The sequence below is a fragment of the Suricata suricatta genome, chromosome 2 (genome assembly GCF_006229205.1).
Source record: "Suricata suricatta isolate VVHF042 chromosome 2, meerkat_22Aug2017_6uvM2_HiC, whole genome shotgun sequence".
Classification (NCBI taxonomy): domain Eukaryota; kingdom Metazoa; phylum Chordata; class Mammalia; order Carnivora; family Herpestidae; genus Suricata; species Suricata suricatta.
The window spans coordinates 140,313,253-140,321,935 of record NC_043701.1 but is presented as its reverse complement, the minus strand read 5'-3'; the positions used below and the strand labels follow the sequence as shown (position 1 = coordinate 140,321,935).

The window sequence follows — 8,683 nt, the reverse complement described above, 5'->3', positions numbered from 1 at the left end:
TTGGAAAATGGAAAAGCCAACTTTTCTCCCCTTATGCTTCCAATTGGGAAGAGTTAGGAGCCGCCAAAGGTAAATGCTGTCATCTGCTGGTCGTTTCCTGTGTAGCAGCATCAAATTAATAGTTTTGCAAAGCTCTTGTTTAAAGTTAACCAAGGACCTGGAAGGAGGAGGAGGCATTTGCTGAGCACCTGCTGTTTATAAGGGCCTATCTTCAAGGTTGCTATGAATGGAGATATTAACTGCCCATGGATCCTGTCAATAAAAAGGACAGAGACCCCAGAGAGGAGGGCCGCCTCCCCATGCCTGTGTGCCTCGGCACACCCTTTGACTCTCTGAACTTCAGGTTTCTCAACAGGTGCATAGACTAGGATGGTCTCCAAGGAGCCGGAGGGAAGATCTTGAAAGATGAAGAGAATGTTCCAGCCGGGCACTGAGAAGGAAAGGAGGAAGGCATCAAGAGAAGCCCTTGGAAAGGGCTGACAGATGTCCTCTTCCCTTGTGCTCGTGTTTGTGACTCTGTGAGTTAGGCATCAGCTCTCTGAGCACCTGCCTTCCTCTGACTTCTGCTCAGGAGAAGGGACAGAAGAGTTGGAAAGACTTCTTGAAGGAAGACTGGAACTAATGCCTGAGCCGTCCCCACCAACTTTAAGAAATGGAACCACATTGCTGCATCTGAAGTCACCCATTATATGAATATGTTATCATTTATTTGTGCATTCTGCTGTGGATGGCATTTGAACTGTTTCCTATTGTTTCCAGGATTTTACTGCTTTGGACATCCATGTGCATATATTTCTGCCAAGTATGACCCAGGGGTGAATTGTCCAAGGAATGCCTGAACATGGTTGTAAGCCATGTGCATTTTCAACTTTACAACTGATTACAAGTCATTATCCCAAGAGACTGCAACAATGGAAACTCCCATCGGAAGTGTGTGTAAGTTTCCATGACTCAAAATTCACCGCAAGCACTTGATGCTGTCAGGTTTCCTACAGTTTTGCTAACTCGGTGGGGGTGAAATCGTGTATTACTGGTTTCTTTCATTTACTTCTTCCCAGTTAATAATGAGCATGTTTTCTTACATTTGTTATTTTGTATTTTTTCTGTGAAATGCTTGTTTATTTCCCTGGTTTTCTGTTGTTTTGTCTTTTCTTATTAATCTGTAAGAGTTTTAAAATATATTTGAGATACAACTCTTGTATCATCTATGTGTATTGAAAGTGTTTACCCCATTCTGTAGCGTGTCCTTCCACCTTCTTATAAATGTCTTCTGCAGGAGAGAAGTTATTCATGGTAATGCAGTTGTAGCGGGCCGACCTCCAAGATGACCACCATGCCCGTCGCCCTAAAGTCCCCCTATTGGAGTATGGACCAACACTGTAACTATGACAGGTATCATTGGGCCTCACGTTATATTCTATGGCAAAAGGAATTTTGCAGATATGGTTGTGATGACTAATCAGTTGAGTATGAGTTAATCAAGTGAAACATTATCCATGTGGGCCTGACCAAGTCACATGGTTCCTTCAAACCTGAGTCTAGAGATCAGAAAGAGAAAAAATCAGAAATTCGAAGCATGAGAGATTTGATGTACCATTGCTGGCTTTGAAGATGGAGGGGCTCCATGGCAACGCAGGTGGTCTCCAGGGACTAAGAAAAGATCTTGATGGACAGGCACCAAGGACCCAAAGACCTCAGTCCTACAACCTCAAAGAGCTAAATCTGCCCCCCGCCCCCCACACACACATGAGCTCGGTAGAGGACCCAGAGTGCCAGATGAGATCACAGCCCAGCCAATTCCTTGCTTTCGGCCTGTGAGACCCTGAGCAGGGAACCCAGCCACACCATGTGTGGGTTTCTGGGCTACTGATCTGTGAGCCAACAAAGGAGTGCTCTTGCTCTGCTGAATTTATTGTGCAGCAATAGAAAACAAATTCAGTGGTTGTATTTATTAGCATTTTCCTATATTTATTTCACTTTCTGGATTTAAAAAAGCATTCTCTATACTGAGATCACGAAAATACTCTGTTCTAAAATTGTTAGTTTTGCTAACAATTGATTTCCCCCCTTGGGGTGAAGTAGGGATCTGACTCCATTACTTCCCCCTATGGATAAGAATTTGTCTTGATACTGTTTATTGACTAGTCCATTATTTCCTCATAGATCTGCCACTGCAATCTGGTCATGAATGCGATTTCCAAACAAAGGAAGGTCTGTGTCTGACATCTTTATTCTGTGTCATTGTTAATTTGTCTATCTTTGTCACAAAACCACACTGTGTTCATTGCTGCAGCTTTCTAGTAATTCTAGATGTCTGGTGAAGTAATGTGCCCATCTTGTTCTTCAAGAGGATCCTGGCTTCTGGCTCTTTCAAAGAAAATTTGAGGCAGTTTATCACATTTCATAGGAAAACCTGTTAGGATTTGTATAGGACTCATAATATTATATCTTTAAATCAGTTAGAGGAGGGATTGGTGTATTTAAGATACTGAATATTACGATCTATGACTATGGTCTATGTCTTCTTTACTTGTCTTCTTTACTATCTTTCCTAAAGATTTACAATTTTTTCTGCTTATACATCTTTCACAAAATTTGTTTTTAGGCACCTTGTATCTTTTATTTCAACTATGAATGGCATTTAATAAATATATCTTTTCTGTCTATGGCTGGTAAATAGAAATGCAAACCATTTTTATATTTTCATTTTGCATCCCACAACTTTGATAAATATTCTTTTTCTTTCAAATAACTCAGATGTAGATTCTCTTTGGTTTGATTTCTTCACTAGATGTAAGACAATTTGGATTTGGTCATTTGTGTTTTCAAGGAAATTCATTTCATCTACATGGTCAAGTTTATTGACATAAAGTTGTTTATAATATTCCTTTATTATCTTTTTTTTTTTTTGAGAAAGAGAGAGAGAGAGAAAGAGTGAGCATGTGAGCAGGGGAGAGGGGCAGAGGGAGAGAGAGAGGATCTTAATCAGGCTACTAAGTGCAGAGCCTGATGCAGGACTTTATCCTGTGACCTGAGATTATGACTTGAGCCAAAATCAGGAGTTGGAAACTCAATCGACTCCGCTCCCCAGGTGCCCCTTTTATTATCTTGTTAATATCTGTAGGGTTTAACTGGTATCTTCTCTTTATCACAACATTGGTAGTTTTTATCTCTTTTCTTGATCAGTCTTGCTAGAACTTTTTGTTTTTGTTTTTGCTAGAGTTTTATCATCTATTTTTGCTGTGTTGTCCATGAGTTTTTTGTTTTGCTATCTGGTTGCTTTGTTTATCTGTGATGACGAGGGGAGATTTAAAAATTGTCATCATTTTCCTGTAATTTCACACTTTGATTTTTGAAGTGTATTTCAATGGATATAATTCTTACGTTGGCAGATTTTTTTTTCTTACTTTTAACACTCTAAAAGTGTCATTCCATGGGCTTCTTGGGATGAAAATTTCTAAGTATATATAAAATACGGTAAATCAGTAAAGAAGAAATTATTAACTCCAAAGAAATTTTTTTAAATGTACAAATTAGGAAAATAACTATGGTATACTTCAATATATATTATATATTATATCCAAAATCTGTGATACTGTTTTTATACAAATGCTTGTTCTGTTTTTGCTTACCTTTAGGGGGACTGAAATACTACCTCTCTCTAAAATGTTTCAGGAAATTAATTGTGTAGAATAATTTTCAAAAGTTTTGGAGGGGCACCTGGGTGGCTCACTCTGTTGAGCAGCTGACTTTGGCTAGGTCATGATCTCACAGTCTGTGGGTTCAAGCCCCGCCTCAGGCTCTGTGCTGACAGTTCAGAGCCTGGAACCTGCCTCTGATTCTGTGTTTCCCTCTCTCTGCCCCTTCCCCACTTGTGCTCTGTCTCTCTCTCTCTCTCTCAAAAAATAAATAAATGTAAAAAAAATGTTTGGAAGGAGGGCTATATACCATTATGGTATCTTATCGTTGTTCATTTGCCTATTTATATCTTATTTTAAGCTCCTTGTTGGTAGGAAACACGTCTTTCTAATTTTTTTCTTTTGGCGAGTCTTAATATATTTTTAAAATTTTTGTGTCTTCCCAAACTAGTGTACACTGGAAGCATGTTATTTCTCGGAATCAATGATAACATGAAGGTATTGAGACCATCATGTAAGGTGAAAGGGAACTAATGTTTATTTTTGTTTTTTTTTTTTTTACATTTATTTATTTTTTCAGGGACAGAGCATGAACAGGGGAGGAACAGAGAGAGAATGAGACACAGAATCTGAAGCAGGTTCCAGGCTCTGAGCTGTCATCACGGAGCCCAACGCGGTCCTCAAACCCACAAACCAAGAGATCGTGACCTGAGCCGAAGTTGGACGCTCAACTGACTGAGCCACCCAGGCGCCCCGGAACTAACGTTTCTTGAGCACCTACTGTGTGTCTAAGATTATGGGAGAGTGTCATGGAATTTGGTTGATGTTGGGGATGGAGACAGGTGACAGAAATGTTCAGAGCTGGCCCTCAAAGGAGGGGAATCTGCTATGTTCTGCTGGCCATGGAGTATGTTTTGCTCCACCTTGGAGTAACCAGGGAAGGTGTAGCCTTCACTGGTCAGATGTAGGGCTTAATGAACAAATAACCTTGTGAATTGTGCTGGTACACAGAATCAAAATCCGCATGGTGGGGCAGGGGTGGTGGATTAGACATGAAATGCCTGGAGAAAAGAAGATTCAGAAAGACACTGTTCTTACTGAAGTTTTTGAAGGGCTGTTGTGTGGAAGGTGGTGCAGACTTGTGGGAAGGACACAGCTGTGTCCTGTGGGCAGAAATTAGAGGGAGACAAATTTTGCTTCAAACTTATTAGAGCAAGCCATTTGTAAATAGAATGGACTGCTTCAAGAAGTACTGAGCTCCCCATCTCTGGAAGTACACAAGCAGAACTCGGCCGGCCATCACGAGAGGCTGTTCGCATGACTCTTGCATTAAGAAGGATGTTGACGGCTGGCTCTGGGGTCCCTAAACTTTTGATTGAGTCTGAGAAAGGCAGCCTCATCGCCTTGGGTTCTCGGCCATTCCATTCAGGCACTGAGATAGCCAAATTGGATTTAATAGACAGTGTTCAGACCAACAGTTGGGTGGCACATGGTACATCTAGAAAGAAATACAGTTGAAGCAGAATCTGTAGGGAGAGAAGAGGGAGCAGGATTATTGATGATGATCCAAAGCTTAGACACCAAGAGTCAAGAATGTTCCATCTGGACCAGATGTTTATACATCACTCTCCCTTAAGGGCTGTATCCAGTAGGGTCTCTACAGGACACAGAGTCACCTCAGGTGACATCCATGAATAATAGATTACTGACAGAGCTGTGGGTGGGGGAGGGGAACAGGCAGGAAATGGAGAGGCTCCAAAGACTAGCCACAGTGGCAAGTCTTTTCCACCCAAGGCTGCTGGGACTAGAGGAGGAAATTGTTCTGGACCCCTTGAGCTGGGGTTTCCTTTGTTTTATATCCGGGCCCAAATGCTTGGCGTAGTTGGGCATTTTGCACTGGTCTCATCCTGACCGCAGGGCTCCCCCTGGGCACACCTGAGCTCTGGGGGCTCTTCCACCTGCAGAAGAGCCTAGCCTCCTCCCTGTCTAGGACAGGGAGAAGCTGTCCCCGAGCTTGACCTAGAATAGCCATGTCAACAGCTCAATGTCCTTCCCCCGCCCTCAGCAAAAAGTCAAAACAAAGCCAGAGGCCAGCATTCTCAGACCTGAGCTCTGCTGGTGGGGGGAAGTCTGGTGGCCTCCTTGGCTGTTCTCCTCCCTGGGAAAACTGTCCAGACCTGGCGCTTTCAGACTGCGGGGCCTGCACCTCCACCCCACCGGCACTCCTGACCCTTTTATGAGTGGCTCCTTTGTCTCTCTGGTCAACATAGTGCTTGCCACCTTCTAGCACTGCTTAACTTAGCCAGCGTGCTCCCGATTTGTCCCCCTCATGGATCGTACGCTCCTTGAGGGCAGGGATCAGTTTTGTCTTTCTCATGCCTGGAGGAGTGTGCACGGCATTCAGAAGGGGCTAGAAAAATATGTGCGAAAGGAAGAAGGGAAGGCAGGGGTCTTAGCCCCAACATTCCATCTGGGCTTCGTGTGGGGTGAGGGTGTGGGGGTAGCTCCCCTACCCTTGCTGTCCCCCTACTCGGCACCTAAGGACACCCAGGGGCCAGAGGACAGCCTCCAGGGTTGAGGCTGGGAGGCCTGTCAACTCTGCAGCCACCTGGCCTGATGGAAGGCACAGCTGTGCGTGGGGGGAGGGGGAGGGGAGAAGCCTGTGTTCAGTTTTTAGGGCAGGAACTACTGCCTGGGATGCCCTTAATTTAGCCCAAGTCTGGGGAGGTGGGCAGATGAAGGAGCGGTGTGTGTAGTTCTTTCCCAGAGCTGGGGCTCGTGGCCAGGAGCCAGGGTTTAGTTCAAGTGTGATACTGGACAAAAGGGCCCAAAGCCAACCCCAGAGTGGGTGAGGGAAACACCCACTTGGGTCAGTCCTTCCTCCAGCAGGACGGGACAGTCCGACCTCGCCTTCCCCGGGGCCGCGATGAGCCAGAGGAGGCTGCATGCTTGTCTGGCCTCTGCTTTACAGCCTGCAACCCCTTTCGGGGGGATGGCTGGTCTCATGTGGCCCCGCAAAACACCTCCCAGGGAACTAAAGCTTCCATTTTATGGACGGAGAGGGAAGCTGCTAGAGCAGAATAGGCTTGCAGGGGCCCCAGCTCCAGCACTGGCTCTTCTGTCCCCTGTCAGATGGGATGACCCACTCATCTCCTTCCCCACGGAGGGGCCGAATGGGCCCACGGGGAAGGCAGAGCAGCCCCTCCAAGCCTGCACTTGGGCCCCACGCTGATGTCAAGAAGGCAGAGCGAGCCCAAATCGGGAATCACAAGATCCGGGTTTGATCCCTTGTTCGGCTGCAGATTGGGCAAGCCACTGCCGCTCCCTGGGACTCAGTTTCCCCACCTAAACAGGCCAACCCCTGTCCAGCTGACAGTGTTGAGGAGGACTTTGGTGAGGCTCAGGCACATTAGGCTTTGTCCATAGATTCTACTCACCAGCCAGGAGGTTAAGAGGCCTCCCCGGGAGCTCATTCTCACCCTTTTCCTCCTTCCCACTCTCCTTCTCTTCCCATCTCCTTGTCCCTCAGTCCCGTCCAGGGGATCTTAAAAGCCAAAGTAAGTCAGACTCTTCAGGACACACCGTCCAGCAGCCACTGTGGCCGTCATGATGCTGCCTGGGCAGAGAGAAAGCAGTGTGCTCCTCCGCACTCAGTCCCCATTGAGAGGACTAGCACTTCATGGGGAGGACTCTGATTGGGGCTCTGCTCACCCCAAGGGTTAAATGATGATGGAGGGATTTTGGCTTTTGATGCTCTGCACTGACTTACTTCACTTAGCCTAATACCCTCCAGCCCCATCCACATTGTTGCAAGTGGCAAGGTCTCATTATTTTTTTTAAGTGACTTTTAGTTTGTTGCTTGATTATTTATTTAGTTACAGTCTCAAACTTGTTCCCTTTCAATGCATTACTGGAACGACTAATCTTTATTGTAAATTCTTAGGGTTTTGGTTTTGTTTTGTTTTTTTCACTGCTAAGTTAACAGTGCTTTTGTATCTTTCAGTCTTTTAAAGTTTTTAATGTTTATTTATTTTTGAAAGAGAGAGAGACAGAGCATGAGTAGGGAAGGGTCAGAGAGAGAGAGATACAGAATCATAAGTAGGCTCCAGGCTCTGAGCTGTCAGCACAGAGCCTGATGCAGGGCTCGAACTCACAGACTGTGAGACTGTGACCTGATCCTAAGTCCAGCACTCAACTGACTGAGCCACCCAGGCCCCAAGGTCTCATTATATTTTATGGCCAAGTAAAATTCCATTGTGTGTGTGCGCACACACACACACACACACACACACACAACTTCTTTATCCATGCTTCTATGGATAGATAGTTGGGTTACTTCCATATCTTGGCTCCTGTAAATAATGTTGCGATAAACATAGGGGTGCCTATATCTTTTCAAATAAGTATTTTTATATTCAATGGGTAAATACCCAGTGGTGGATAATATAGCATTTCTATTTTTAATTTTTTTTAATTTTTAATTTTCAGAGGAAGCTCCCTACTGTTTTCCACAGTGGCTGTACCCCACCAGCAGGGCACAAGGGCTCCTTTTTCTCCACATGCTCACCAATACTTGTTACTTCTTGTCGTGTTGATTCTGACCTCTCTGACAGGTGTAAGGAGACATCTCATCATGGTCAGTTGACTGACTTCTCCCTGATGACGAGTGATGTTGAATATCTTTTCAAGTGTCTGTTGGGCATCTCTATGTCTTCTTTGTAAAAATGTCTATGCAGGTCTTCTGCTCATTTTTTAAATCAGACTATTTTTTTAATTGTTATTTTTTGTGAGGGAGGAGGGGCAGAGAGAGATGGAGAGAGAGAATCCCAAGCAGGCTCCATGCTGGCAGCTCAGAGCCTGAATTGGTGCTTGATCTCACATTATGACCTGAGCCAAAATCAAGAGTTGGATGCTTAACCAAATGAGCCACCCAGGTGCCCTCAAACTGTTGGGGTTTTATGGTGTTGAGTTGTATGTAAAGACTTGATTTTTAGCCGGGCTTATGATAAGCACCCAACGCAAGATCACTGCTGGAATTACGGTAT

The 8,683-nt window shown here is 44.8% G+C and overlaps 1 long non-coding RNA gene across 1 annotated transcript; it reads left to right on the top strand.

Moving 5' to 3' along the window:
- The first annotated feature begins 1,355 nt into the window (after positions 1 to 1,355).
- Positions 1,356 to 4,250, top strand: LOC115276722. Its single transcript, XR_003902059.1, has 3 exons — positions 1,356 to 1,392; positions 2,164 to 2,211; positions 4,219 to 4,250. It is a non-coding gene; the product is annotated as an uncharacterized LOC115276722 (long non-coding RNA).
- Positions 4,251 to 8,683: the final 4,433 nt, after the last annotated feature.